The sequence below is a fragment of the Penaeus vannamei genome, chromosome 43, assembly GCF_042767895.1.
Source record: "Penaeus vannamei isolate JL-2024 chromosome 43, ASM4276789v1, whole genome shotgun sequence".
Taxonomy (NCBI): domain Eukaryota; kingdom Metazoa; phylum Arthropoda; class Malacostraca; order Decapoda; family Penaeidae; genus Penaeus; species Penaeus vannamei.
Genome location: NC_091591.1, coordinates 7,825,871 through 7,840,870, shown reverse-complemented (window position 1 = coordinate 7,840,870; position 15,000 = coordinate 7,825,871). Strand labels below are relative to the sequence as shown.

At 37.6% G+C, this 15,000-nt stretch overlaps 1 protein-coding gene across 1 annotated transcript in view; it reads right to left on the bottom strand.

The window, feature by feature from the left end:
• LOC113812850 (AT-rich interactive domain-containing protein 3C) overlaps positions 1 to 15,000 on the bottom strand; it is a 210,754-nt gene that overhangs the window by 195,532 nt on the left and 222 nt on the right. The gene's annotated exons all lie outside the window — the stretch shown is intronic.

Genomic DNA, 15,000 nt, shown 5'->3' with positions numbered 1-15,000 from the left:
TATATATATATATACATATATACATGTGTATAGAAATTCCTCTTCGTCCGCGTTGCAAGCAGGAAATCATCTTAAAGAAGTGAATATTGATTATTGAAGACGGATCTCAGCGTGTCGAGGTGGAGCTGGGGGAGGAGGGGAGGGGAAGGGAGGGGAGGGGGGGGGAAGGGAGGGGAGGGAAGGGGATGGGAGGAGAGGGGAGGGGAGGGAGGGGAGGGAAGGGGATGGGAAGGGAGGGGAGGGAAGGGGAGGGGAGGGATAGGGAAATAGAGAAGGAAGGGGTTGGAAGGAGGAGGGAGGAAAAGGGAGGAGCTGAGAGGAACGAGGAGAAGAGAGGGGAGGTAAGGAGGAGGAAAGGACTGAGAAAAAGAGGGGAAGGAAGGAAAGACGGGAGGAGGTGAGGGAAAGTTTGAAGGGGGTGAAGGGTGGAAAGAGACTAGGAATAAAGGCGAACGAAAGGGCGAAAAAAGGAGACAAGGAGAGGGAGGGAAGAGGAAGAGGTGGGAGGGAGAAGGGACCAAAGGGAAGAGAAGGAGAGGGGAACACGAAGCCCCATAAGAACGAGATCAAGAGTGTAGTTCGACAACACACGTTCGCGTCAACTTAATCGAGGTGCCACACATTCAAATAATCAAAATCTAAGTTCAATTTCCTTTGTTACTGAATATACAAATTCCAGTTCCTTTTTCTGACCTGTTAGTGTCTGTCTGGCTGCCTGTCTGTCTGTCTGTCTTCTTTCTGTCTGTCTCTATACCCCCTCGACACTCCAATGATAAACATACTTTTTTAGCTTACATTTTTTTCTGGCTTCTGCATTTAAAAAGACATACTATCTTAGTTCACCTTTCGTCCCGCAACCCTTTACCTTCACCTTGTCTATCGGGCGCACAGGTAATAGACCCCCGATATCTGGTCAAACAGCCCGGGGCAGAAAACCAACTCTTTCTTCGCTAATTAATCAAACCTCAAAACGTTATCGCAAAGACCCGTAGGGCGGTGATGCGAAATCGTCCCTTATCACCCCTGACACCAAGGCCCAAAATCCCAGCGCACGACCCCCCGAGCTCCCTCCTTCGGCCCCGATGGGTTATGAGGTCGCCCGGGCACCCGAAAGTGAGCCTTGCGACGCCTTGCCATTGGGTCGAGGACGGCCTCCCGCGACCCTACAGAGCCATCGGCAGGAGGCTTGATCTTTATCAATTATTGGCGGGGATTGGAACGGCCTTTCATTGTGGCTCGGCCGGGCGTGGGCGGCGCTGATCTCCGCCCGTCTTGATATAAAATTCAAAAGAAGTCTCGATATCAAAGTCAAAAAACGTCTAGATATCAAAGTCAAAAAACGTCTAGATATCAAAGTCAAAAAACGTCTAGATATCAAAGTCAAAAAACGTCTAGATATCAAAGTCAAAAAACGTCTAGATATCAAAGTCAAAAAACGTCTAGATATCAAAGTCGAAAGGTCTCGATATCAAAGTCAAAAAACGTCTAGATATCAAAGTCAAAAAACGTCTAGATATCAAAGTCAAAAAACGTCTAGATATCAAAGTCGAAAGGTCTCGATATCAAAGTCAAAAAACGTCTGGATATCAAATTCAAAAGACAATTTCGCGACCTCGACCCTCGTCCGCTGCCCAACCTTGCGGTTTCTCCCTCGGGCAAAAGTGACTCGGTGGCAGAGAGGGCTATTTGATGTCCTTATATTGATGCCTTACTAAAATCAGTATTGAAATTACTATAGGAATTATTGCTATCATTAACAATACCACCATCATTGTTATTGTTATCATAATCAATATCATATTACACACAGGATTACTGAAATCATTATTACTATTACTATCTTCCTATTCATCAGTATTGCATGCTATCATTTCAATATCATCATCATTTCTATTGTCAATATCACAATTATTGCTACTGAAAAACTTAATATCACTGAAATATCACAAAATATGTCTAATATCAAAGGTTTTATGAAAGACACAATCGTTTCAGTCACACGGGGTTTAAAGGTTTACTGAACCGGTTAACTGCCGCTGGATTATAGGCCTAATGTTTTTCTAAGCTACGATTCGCGATGCAGTGAATAAATGGGTAAATAAAGAAATAAACATTGGTTGTTAAAGAAGTGAAATTCATTCATGTTGCTTTTCCAAAAAACTGAATGATTTATTGCCGTTAATGACAACCACCAGTTTGATTTATTGTTCATCCGTTATATTCATATATCACTAGAAAATGAAAGATACATGTGTTATATTTCCAAGAAAAATAAACATCACTTTCAACGCAAAATAATTTCTTAGGAGTTTCAAGCCAGGAAAAAAATTGTCTCCCATTTAATTAATCAAAATAGAAACGCAAGCAGTGTGTTATTTTTTTCGTTTGAAAAAAATAAACAAGTTTAAAATAAAAAAAGTAAATGGAAACCTACAAAGCGATCGCTGTGTGAGGTATCCCGGACAAGGGGGAGGGAGGGGAGGGGGAGGGACAAGGAGAGGGGGGAAGGGGGGATTGGAAGGATGGCTAGGGGGAGGGGGAGAGGAGGGGGAGAGGGAGGATGGGTAGGATCATAAGGGGGAGAGGGTTCTGGGGAGGGGGGAATGAGGAACGAGAGAGGGAGGGGGGTGGCATGTTATCAAAAAGATCAGGTAAACAAGGGTGACCCTGGCTGGCCTGATATTCGGCGATATCTACACCCACACCGCCACACAACCACACCCTCACCCACACTGCACTTCGCCGCAAACATCTTTTCTAACGTTTTCGCCGATTTTCGCATTCTGTAAATGTGATTTATCATTTTCCATCGTCTAAGTGTAATGAATATAACTTTAATTTCGACATCTATACAAATACATGATCATTTCACAATATAACCACATTTTTTGAAAACCTTAGAACTTGCTGCTCAAAGATCCCGCCAAAGCACATTATTCAAACTTCAAAAAAATCCACAACCATCATGAAAAACAATCTTAAAATAACCGTATTTAACGAATCAAAAATAAAGTCAGAGGATAACCAGCGCAGTTCATTTCTTTAAAAAGAATGATTCAACCTCCCCCCAAGTCCGCAGAACCAGCGAAATCGGGATGCAGGGTACAAACCTCTGCCGTCTTCTAGGGCTTCCAGAGACCTTTACGATTTCCTTGCTTTTGTAACACGCCCTGGGAGTTTGGCGTCTGCTCCGGCGGCCAGATTCCGAAGGCAAATCCAGTGTCACGAACGGAAGGATTTAATCTGCCGGGCGGGACTGCCGTCGCTACCGAAACCCAACTTCTTTTTATTCAAAATCGCGTATTTTTTCCCGCCTCTCTCGGTCACTCCTTCTCTCCTGTGGCGGCGCCTGCATGGCTAGCAGTGTTCTGGACTATCTCAATATTTTCTTCTATTTTTTCTTCCTTCTTTTCTCTACTGTCCGCAGGTTTCTTTGTATTCTTTTGTTTCTTTGTAAACCTGTACATTTACCTCGTGCGTGTGTGTACGTGTGCGTCTTTGTGTTTACCTGCCTGTCTTTGTGCTATAAATCAATCTATCTCGATCTTGGTGTTTGTCTGTTGGGATTAGCCTGTGGAAGAGTAACAATTTATGAATCACAGTTTAGTTAATTTTGAGCAGTCTATTGAGTTCCTATTGCATTTTAACAGACTTGTATTCGCGATGGGGGGAAAATCATGTCAAAATGAGACCATCAGCTTCTAACACCGAAAGTTCAGTGTAGCCAATCAGACTAACATTTCGCCCGCGTCTTATTAGCAGCGTTCGTGTTTCCACAAACTTTTTTCCATTCGCGACAAATCAATTTATCTTCCGCTGGTGTATTCAAATCTGAGTACACACTCCAAAACAAACACGACCAGGTGTAGCGTGGGTGTCGCGGCTATAGCATCAGTGCGCGCCCGCGAGTCGTATATCTGCCAGAATAAACAGCGCTTGGGCCCAGGGAAATCTAATTTAAATTTCCCACAATAGGCAAGGCTTGATCGCCCCGCCCCCCGCCGTTCCCCGCCCCGCGTTCGAATGCGCGCGTGAGGTTTCTATAACCCTTTTTCCGACGGTTGCAGCGTCTCTAGCAATACGAACACCGGTTGAAGTCTTACACCAAACCTCAAATTCTGTTATTGCGCTAATCAATAATTGAAAAAAGGGAGGATAAGTTAAACAAGTAGCGGAGGCCAAAGTCGCTAGATAATGTCGCGACGATGGACGAGGCAATGGCCCCGGGGCATGACCTGATACTGGGCCAGATAACCCCGCTACTGACCTCCTGTCCTCTCCCGAGACCACACCTGCACCCACACTTGCTCGATCGGGGGTATGATCAGACCGCGATATCGAACTACTGGAGAGATCGTCAGAATTTTAAGAGAAAAAAATCGCTGAAAAAAACTAACAACTACCCATATCTGCAATGACGTTCGTATTCGCCGAAAAAAATATTAACAAATATTTCGAAAAAAAATTATATATTTCAAAACACTGCGGTCCTTTATCTCATAGATCTTGGGAGACAATCGGACCGCGGTATCAAAATACTGCTTTGCCAATCAGAAATTTCAGAAGAAAATCGACATGGAGTATAAAAGAAATATAAAATACCACACACATGTAATGAAGTTCCCATCCGCCGAAAAGAAGAAACAAATATTTCAAAGTAAAAACAATGCAATTTTTACTTCGGAAGACAAGACACGCTGCAGCCGGCGCCGCGCTCCCGCCGTGTCGCCTCGTTGCTCCTAACCTCAGTTCGCTTCCCGTCCCGAGGAAATCCATCCATCGCGGTACTCGTCCCTGCCGATTCGGAGCGAGAAACCCCGAAAAGGAAACCCCGAACAAGGTCTATGTACAACCAACTCCCACCTCCGCAACACCCTTGTTTTAAACCCCGCAAATCCCCTTGAAACCGCGGCCGTCACCCTTAAAACAGCGGCAACCACGCCAATCACGGACCGCATCTCGCCGTCCGTGACACATCGGCGTTCGGCTTTCTTCGTGTCTCGCCTTTTTGTGACGCAAATCGCGCCATCTTTGTTGTTTGTTGACGTTGGCAGCGGCTTAGGCCTGCCCTCGGCGCGGACGAACCCAAGCGCGGGAGTCGAGATCCGTAAACAGTAATGATCCTCGAGTTTTCCGCTCTGATGCTTATACAGTCAAGTACATTTCGGGATGTGACTAATCATTCTCTCTCTCTCTCTCTCTCTCTCTCTCTCTCTCTCTCTCTCTCTCTCTCTCTCTCTCTCTCTCTCTCTCTCTCTCTCTCTCTCTCTCTCTCTCTCTCTCTCTCCCCCCCCCCCCTTTCCCAACCCATCTTGGCATTAAAAGCCACCTCACAAACAAGCCAATATTTTCATTCTAAACACGCTCGTATATCAACTCGGGATTTTTGCCGCGTGGGAAAATATGGTCGGCGGTTTGAGAAAATATCAAAGTGATCATCAAGCGATTGCCTTTGTCAGGAGCTCGGCGACAAGTGAGGCCAAAAGACAGCGCGACGGGGTCCCTCTCTGCCCTGGCAACGCTGCACGGGACGACGAAAAAAAACAAAAAAAAAACAAATGACTGATAAACCCACACAAATGCACTCGAATCGCTTATGATATTGTAACTAACTATAAATATATTGTCTATCATATTAAATAAAAATCATTATAAGGCCTCTGAGTATACGTAGACCTATATGCAAAATTAAATAAATCAACAATAACCATATTTATCCATGAGTAAATGTTTAGATTTTTGGTCACTGGAAGCATTAATAACTACGGCAAACATAGGACGATAAACTATTATCACACGGTCATGCAAAATCAATCATAAGCATACATAAGATGATATAAATAATTGTTTTAGCATTTCATTAGTTTTGTTCTTAGCGATATACTGTGTTAATGGCAATATCAAAATAAAAAACTAATGATAATGATTATTTTACTCTTGCAAAAACAAACAAAACTGACTGATATAATTATAACAAATTAATAATAGTAATAGTAATAATAACAATAATAATAATAATAATAATAATAATAAAATCGATGAACAATAAAATAATGTTGGTAATAATGCTAAGAATGATAATTACAGAAATCACAAAATCAAACAAAATACACAAATCCACGAAACCAACCAACAAAAATTAAGAAAAACATCCATTTTACCAGAAAAAGCGCAGCGTGTTTGTCGTTCCCGCCAATCGCACCACATTTCGCCGCCTTTGATGTTTCCGTGGGATACGAGCCCAAGGAAAAGTTGCGATTAAAAAGACGTAATTGATGATCAAAGGCAATTGATATATTATTATTAGTCTGATCGTGGAAGAGTATATTGTTACGTTAGCGCACGCAATAGCAACGTTAAATATAAATCAAAGGGAATAAGACGAATCGATAATTCATCGATTACATCTATTCTCCCTTTTTCAGATATATTTTACGCAAACCACGAACTCAGAAACAAAAATCTTTAGCACGGATCCATCACAGAAACACCCTTCAGCATGCAAAATGGCCCTCAAACCCCCCATATTTCATCTCCTCAGCCCACGCCCATTACACAGCGCAGGCGCAGCGGCCGCAGTGTGGCCACCCCGCGACACTTGGATAAATCGCGGCGTCGTTGTTCTGCGGCGCCGTAGATCAAAGCCTGCGGGCGGGGCGGCGCGACCCGGCGGCGGACGCGGGCGGCACGCGGTCGGCCGTGAGAAGGCGCGTCACGGGAGCGTAAAGTCCGCCGCTCAGGCAGGGACGTGGAATAATCAAGAAAATTGACTATAAAACCCATAAAATTGATGACGAAGACGGGAGAAAAAATCTATACAATAGAAATCTATATATCTAACTGCGAATGACGTCGATGTTTTTTTCCCCAATAATATATACTTATATACAATTGAAGATAAGATAGAGAAAGAAGGATATTTCAAAACACGATTTTAAAAAATGCAGATGTAGATATCAAGATTATAATAAATTTGCTTTGGCACAGCCCTTCAACGAAGACTGGGAAAAGCTAAATTACAGGAAGCGAATGATATACAAGAAAAGAGTTCGACAAAATATGCATTGGACAACTCGGTAGGATCTCCATTTCACAAAAAAATCACAATTCATTCAGAAACGAGACCAGGTCCTTTGCTGCCAAATAAAAATTTTAAAAAAAAATCCAAAAGTCTCGAAGAATCCTATGACAGATAGAGAGCCTTGACAGCGACCAACATGGACCCAAAATCCACGGGAAAATGTCAGATACCAGAAATATAAACACATTTCCTCCCCGTTTCGGCTGGACTCGCTCGAGCGTCTTTAAGGAGTCCGTACTAACACAGGGGAACAAAATCAATGGTAGTTTTCGCCCATTTTACTCTGTCGCCCTTGGAAAAAATATATATATATAAAGGATTTCTCTATTATGATTCCTTCCTTAATGCGAGAGGAAAAGAAATATCTCCATATCAGTAAACGATGATAATAGTAACAGTAATAATAATGATACTTATGACAGCATTATCATTATCATCATTATTATCATTATTAATAATATTATTATTATTACTAAATAGAAAAAATTACAAGGATAATAACAGTAAAAAACATTCAATATCATTACTATTATCATCATTACTATTATCAACATTATTGAATAATAATAATAATGGTAACACAATAATAATTATTATCTTATTGCCAGTGTCATTGACTATTATCATAATAGTAATTGTAACAGTAATAACATATAGTATATGATATATAGTGATAATAATAATAATAGTAATAATAGCAATAATAATAATAGCAATAATAATAATAAATATAATAATAATAAATATAATAATAATAAATATAATAATAATAAATATAATAATAATAAATATAATAATAATAAATATAATAATAATAAATATAATATTAATAAATATAATATTAATAAATATAATATTAATAAATATAATATTAATAAATATAATATTAATAAATATAATGTTAATAGTAAATAATAACAATAATGATAATTATTATTATCTTAATCATAGTAATGATTATAATAATTATTATTATTATTAAAATCATAATAATAATAATATCAAATATAATAACAATGATATCAAATATAATAACAATGATATCAAATATAATAACAATGATATCAAATATAATAACAATGATATCAAATATAGTAATTTTCATAAAATATATCAAATACACTAATAACAATCAATACACCAGTCCAAAGTTGGAATCCCAGACGCCTCCTTTCCTTCCACCCAGAAGGGGGTCGCGTCCCCCCGGGCTCGTCCTTGCGGGGTCGTGCCTTGGGGGCGTCGTCCCTCCGCCGGTTAATTAGCCCCAGGTGCCCGATACATTAAGCTGAATCCCAAGCATTAGTTCCGCCAATTTCGGAGCCAAAATCTGCATAATGCCAAACGCTGCGTCCGCTGGCACCGTCAATCGGCCGACGTCGACAGGGCTGCGAAGGCATCGGGCTCCGCTAATTACCGCTTGCCAATGGAGCTCATTAGTTGTTGCTGACTTAATTAACTGCTGGCGAAGCACGAGTTCAAATATTGTACGTACAGCGGATTACATAGGTATTAATTAGGCGGTAAATGAGAAGGCACTGGCTGAGGAAAAGAGACGGGGCGTGTTTCTGCAACATTCATGGCGGGGTGAACACGTCTCCACGGGTACGCCTTCAGAGAGAGAGAGAAATATAGTCGATAAAATTTCAATATTTAATTACCTCTTCTACTCCTTCCTCTCCTTCTCCTTCTCCTTCTCCTCCTCCTCCTTCTCCTCCTTCCTCTTCCTTTTTTCTCCTTCTCCTTCTCCTCCCCCTCCTCCTTCACTCCCTCCTCCTCCTTCCCCTTTTCCTCCTCCTCCTTCACTTCCTCCTCCTCCTCCTCCTTTTCAGCACATTTGCCACGTCTCTAGAATCACCTTATCGACCCCCACCACCTGTGGACCTTCTCCTCATTAATGAAAACCAATTATATCCTCATAAATATTCGCATTGATCAACCCCATCGACGTAGCAAAGACTCCTCCTTGACTGACAGGAACTGATCGTTCTCTCGTTACCATCTCCTCTCGGGCTGTCACCATATTTTCACTTTTATGAAGTCTAAACAGCGACGGATTTTTCTCAAACTATTTTTTAAACACAAATTGGAATCTCCAGCGCCATTACTAGTTCCGGAAATGATTCGGTTCTTCTCAGCTAAGAACCAGTTACGCTAAAAAAAATCTCCACCCACGTAGAATATCAACAGAAATCTCCACTTCCACGTAGAATATCTACAGAAATCTCCATTTCCACGTAGAATATCAACAGAAATCTCCACTTCCACGTAGAATATCAACGTGGAATAAAATGCATGACCCCGACATTCATCACCAGCAAAACATCTGAATTCAAAACATCAGCACGCTATTAGAGAGAGATCCGCGTCGAGTTACGTCACTCTTATATGTCACTCTGTTACCGTGACAGCTGACAGCTCTCCTCCTCCGCTCAAAGGCATCTCGAATGACCACACAGACCAGAACTCACCAGCTCTAAAACAAACGACGAGCGGGAGCTTTTATTGAGAGATCCATACGTACAACTCTTAGCCTTGCAATGCTACGTAAGATGACTTTTAAAAAACAACAACAAAAAATGGAGATCTTTTTTCTAGTATCCATAAGCCATACCTCGAGAGAGAGAGAGAGAGAGAGAGAGAGAGAGAGAGAGAGAGAGAGAGAGAGAGAGAGAGAGAGAGAGAGAGAGAGAGAGAGAGAGAGAGAGAGAGAGAGAGAGAGAGAGGGGGGGGGGTAAAGGTAGAGATAGAGATAGCGATGGATAGAGACAGAGATAGAAAGATAGATTGAGAGAGGGAGAGAGAGAGGGAGAGAGGGAGAGAGGGAGAGAGAGAGAGAGAGAGAGAGAGAGAGAGAGAGAGAGAGAGAGAGAGAGAGAGAGAGAGAGAGAGAGGGGGGGGGGGTAAAGGTAGAGATAGAGATAGCGATGGATAGAGACAGAGATAGAAAGATAGATTGAGAGAGGGGGGAGAGAGAGAGAGAGAGAGAGAGAGAGAGAGAGAGAGAGAGAGAGAGAGAGAGGAGAGGAGAGAGAGAGAGAGAGAGAAAGAGAAAGAGAAAGAGAAAGAGAAAGAGGGGGGGGGGTAAAAGTAGAGATAGCGATAGATAGGGACAGAGACAAAGATAGATAGATTAAGAGACAGAGAGAGGGGAGAGAGAGAGAGAGAGAGAGAGAGAGAGAGAGAGAGAGAGAGAGAGAGAGAGAGAGAGAGAGAGAGAGAGAGAGAGAGAGAGAGAGAGAATGAGATACAAACAAGAGACATAATGACAATGAGAGAGAGAGAAGGCGAGTAAAGGGAGTCACACACAACCAACAACTCGCAATTAATCGCCACTCTGAGCAGTGAGGATTTACGAGTCCCGTCGGCGCCCCTACCACCCACCTGGGGGAGGGGGGGGAGGGTAGAGGTGGGGGACGGGGAGAGGAGGAGGAGGAGGAGGAGGAGGAGGAGGAGGAGAGGAGGAGGAGGAAGAGGAAGAGGAAGAGGAGGAGGAGGAAGGGGAGGAGGAAGAAGAGAGGGAGGAGGATGGGGAGGGGAATAAAGAAGAGGAGGAGGAAGAGGGGAAGGAAAAAGAGAAGGAGGAGGGGGATGGGGCGATGAGGAAGAGAAAGAAGAGAGGGTAGTGGAAGAGGAAGAAGAGAGAGGAGAGGAAGATGAAGAGGAAGGAGAGGGGGTAAAGGGAGGCGGAAGAGGACATGGAGAAGGAAGAAAAGGAGGAGCAGGAAGGGGAGGATCCCAAGGAGGAGGAAGAGGAGGGAGCGAACATAAGGAAATGTTGGTTAAAGTAAAGAAGGGCAAGCGAAAGGACAGGAAGGGAAGGGGAGGATAGGGAGAGGTAGAGGATAGAAAGTCAACTGTGAAGATAATATTAATAACGATATCTATAATGGCAATAAGATGCAGGACTGGTAAATCTAGCATCTAAAAATAACTATTACCACATGATTATCAATTATTGCATATTTTGGATTTGGCAAATTTGGTTGTACTACGAATAATAGTGATCGTAAAAATAGTTATGATAGTCAAGTTCAAAGCAGCAGCAATAAGAACAGCGATAACAACAACGCTAATAATAATAATAATAATAATAATAATAATAATAATAATAATAATAATAATAATAATAATAATAATAATAATAATAATAATAACAACAACAACAACGACAGCGAATAAATTTTCATCACTCTTATCTTATTGATAAAATAATATCAATAAAGTAAGAGTAATATATATTATGATAATAATAGTAATAATAATAATAATAATAATAACAATAACAATAACAATAACAATAATATTAATAATTACAATAATAACAATAATAATAATAATAATAACAATAATAATATCAATAATAATAATAACAATAATAATAACAATAACAACAACAACAACAACAACAACAACAACAATAACAATAACAATAACAATAATAATAATAATAATAATTATAATAATAATAATAATAATAATAATAATAATAATAATAATAATAACAATCATAATAATAATAATAATAATAATAACAATAATAATAATAGCAATGATAATAATGATAATGATAATAATAACAATAGTAATATTACTTATAGCATCAATAATAATAATGATGATGATGATAATGATAATAATAATAATAATAATAATAATAATAATAATAATAATAATAATAATAATAATAATAATAATAATAATAATAATAATAATAATAACACTAAAAAATAACAATTATAATAACATCAACAAAAACAACACTAATAACAACAACAACGGCAACAACTATAGAATCCCCTCCGGCGCAGATGGTAGTCTACAGCCCCCTTTTCTCCCCCCTCCCACCACCATACCCTGCCATAGCGAAAGACTGAGAATGTGACGCCAAAACGCGTAACACAGTTTAGTGCACGAGATGTTTTGTCACTTGTTTGTTTGTCATTGTCGCTATCCGGTATTTTTTTTGTTTGTTTGTTTGTTGATCTTAGATAACGGTTGTACTTTTTTTTTTGTTATTCTTGTTGGAAGGGAAATTTTTACAAGAGTTATGATGGGTTTCAATGAAGTTGATTGTGATTCTAAGCTTGATAATAATGATGATAAAAAATGATAGAGGATAATGATAATGACAATGCAAATAAAAATGATAAAGCTTATAATAACCAAATTAATAATAATAGCACTAATATAATAAATAATAATATACATGATAATATTAGTAAAATAGAATAGACCATAATATCATCATCAATACAATGATATTGATAATAGTAACAGGCCTAGGATAATAATGATTATAAACGTCCCAAAAGCAATAAGAAAAATAACAATGGCAACAATAAAATGATATTGATAATATAATAATGATGATAATCATCCCAACAACTAGAATAATAATAATGGTAATAGTAATAATAATAATTATTATTATTTTTATTATAATAATAGCAATAAATAAATGACAATTATAGCAATAATAATAATAATAATAATAATAATAATAATAATAATAATAATAATAATAATAATAACAATAATAATAATGATAATAGTATCAATAATAATAATAATAAATAATAATAACAATAATGATAAAATTATAGTAATCACACAAAATAATAATAACAAATAAATACAAAATTAGGATAATCATCATGATAATCATTATAACAATTGCAAATATCAAGATAAGAAAAATAACTATCTTAACAGTAACAGTGATAATGAATATATCATTATTACTATTATAATAATCAAATCAACGACAATAATGACAATCATTATCATTATCATAATAATCTTGCTAATGATGATGATTAAAATATTGAAAATGATAATCGTTAAAATAATAATCATTATAATAATAATGATAATACTAATAACGATACTAATGGCAATGGTAATAATAACAACGTTACTATTAATAATAACAACAATAATAATCATAATAATAATAATGATGATAATTAAATAATGATGATATTAATGATAACAAAAACAATAATACTAACAATATTAATACAAATTATAACAAAATTACTAAAAACACTAAAAATAGCAATAATAATAATAACAATACTACTAATAATAATAATGATGACAATAATAATAATAATAATAATAATAATAATAATAATAATAATAATAATAATAATAATAATAATAATAATAATAACAATAATAATAACAATATTATAAGCAAAAATAACAAAAACAATAATAATGGTAACAGTAATCATAACAATCATAATCATAATATAAATCATCATAATAATGTCATAATAATAAACACCACCACCATCATGACTATATCATTATATCTTAAATCATTATTATTACTATTATCATTAGCATCATTGGTATAACTATGATTATAACTATTACAATTTATATATAACTAATTATAATTATCATTATAATTAATACATAACTAACTATGATTATAACTATTATAATTATTATTGCCAATATTGTTAATATTATCATTATCATACTATGATCACACAATCATTATCATCATTATTGTTACCTTATCACCATTACTTATTATCATCATCATCATTATTGCCGTTGCTATTACCATTGTCAGGACAATCATAATCAACAATTTAGTATTTTTAATCTTATTCTCTTCATTATCACAATGAATCAATAACATACCAACAATGGTAATAGTGAGAGATAAGCATAACAAGGACAAGAATCACCATGATAATGATATTTGCAATTATTAATAATATCAGCATCACGGATATCCAATCATTTTCACCATGTTTAATAAGGCGTTTCTGATAAATTACAATAATTTAATAAGCTCAAAAGACCAGTGCATGTAAAATTGCGATTGTGTTGTTCTCTATCTATGAGGATAGTGAAGAATGATGGTGGTGTCTATGGTGGTAGTGTGATGGTGATGGCAATGGAGATGATGATAGTGATGGTGATGTTAGTGGTAGTGGTGATGGTATGGTGGTAATGATGATGGTAGTGATGATGACTACGAGGACATGAAAGCATGAATTCTAATAGCACTAACAGTGATCAATAACCACTTAGCCTTATAACTATTACCACTGATTAACTTTTATATTTCTGATCATACAATTTCTTAATATTTCAAAAAAAATCTTGTTTCACTTCCGTTAAATCTTGCTGTATACAGAATATACACATCTCCCATCCCCCTTTCTCACTTTCTATCTGTCGGAACACACGAAGTGCCACACCAGCTTGTTAAACAGCACAGCACTTCGATTTCTATGTGTTCATTGTTTTTATTATTTACCAGACTATTCTCAGATTTTGAAGAACGTTCTGAACAACCAAAGTGATTCTTTGTTTTCACAGATGTATTGTACATAGCAGCTATGTGCTAATAGAACTCTTGCAAACTAAATCAATGAGTTGTCGATTTACGTAAGTATTAATTACGACAATAAATATGAAAGCAAAATTGTATTACACCAATTAAAATAACTGTCTTGTGTTTGCTTCTGAGTCTACTTCGTTGCACTTTGCATTTCATCACCAAATTTCTATGTAACCCAGATGATATATTGGGATGAGTTTATATACTCAAGATTATGTGTGAAGATTTATATAGCTAAATTCAACATCAACTAAGGTATCAGTTAAATGACACGCCCAAACAACCCATTAGGAAGTGGCTTGTTTACAATGACAGACAGTGAGATACGTCCACAAATCTCAATGACCGAATCTTATGATCGTAAGAACTGATCTCGATAAAAGGAAATATCTCAACGGGAACCTCCGAATGATAAAGCAAAAACGTCCCTCTAGCCTCGAGATCGTAGCGAAGGGTTGTACCCACGTGGGGCCTCCAAAGGAATGCTTACCATTTCGCAACCAAAACAAACCAGAGTTGTGCTTCGCCTCTCAGTAAAGTCGAGTTCTCC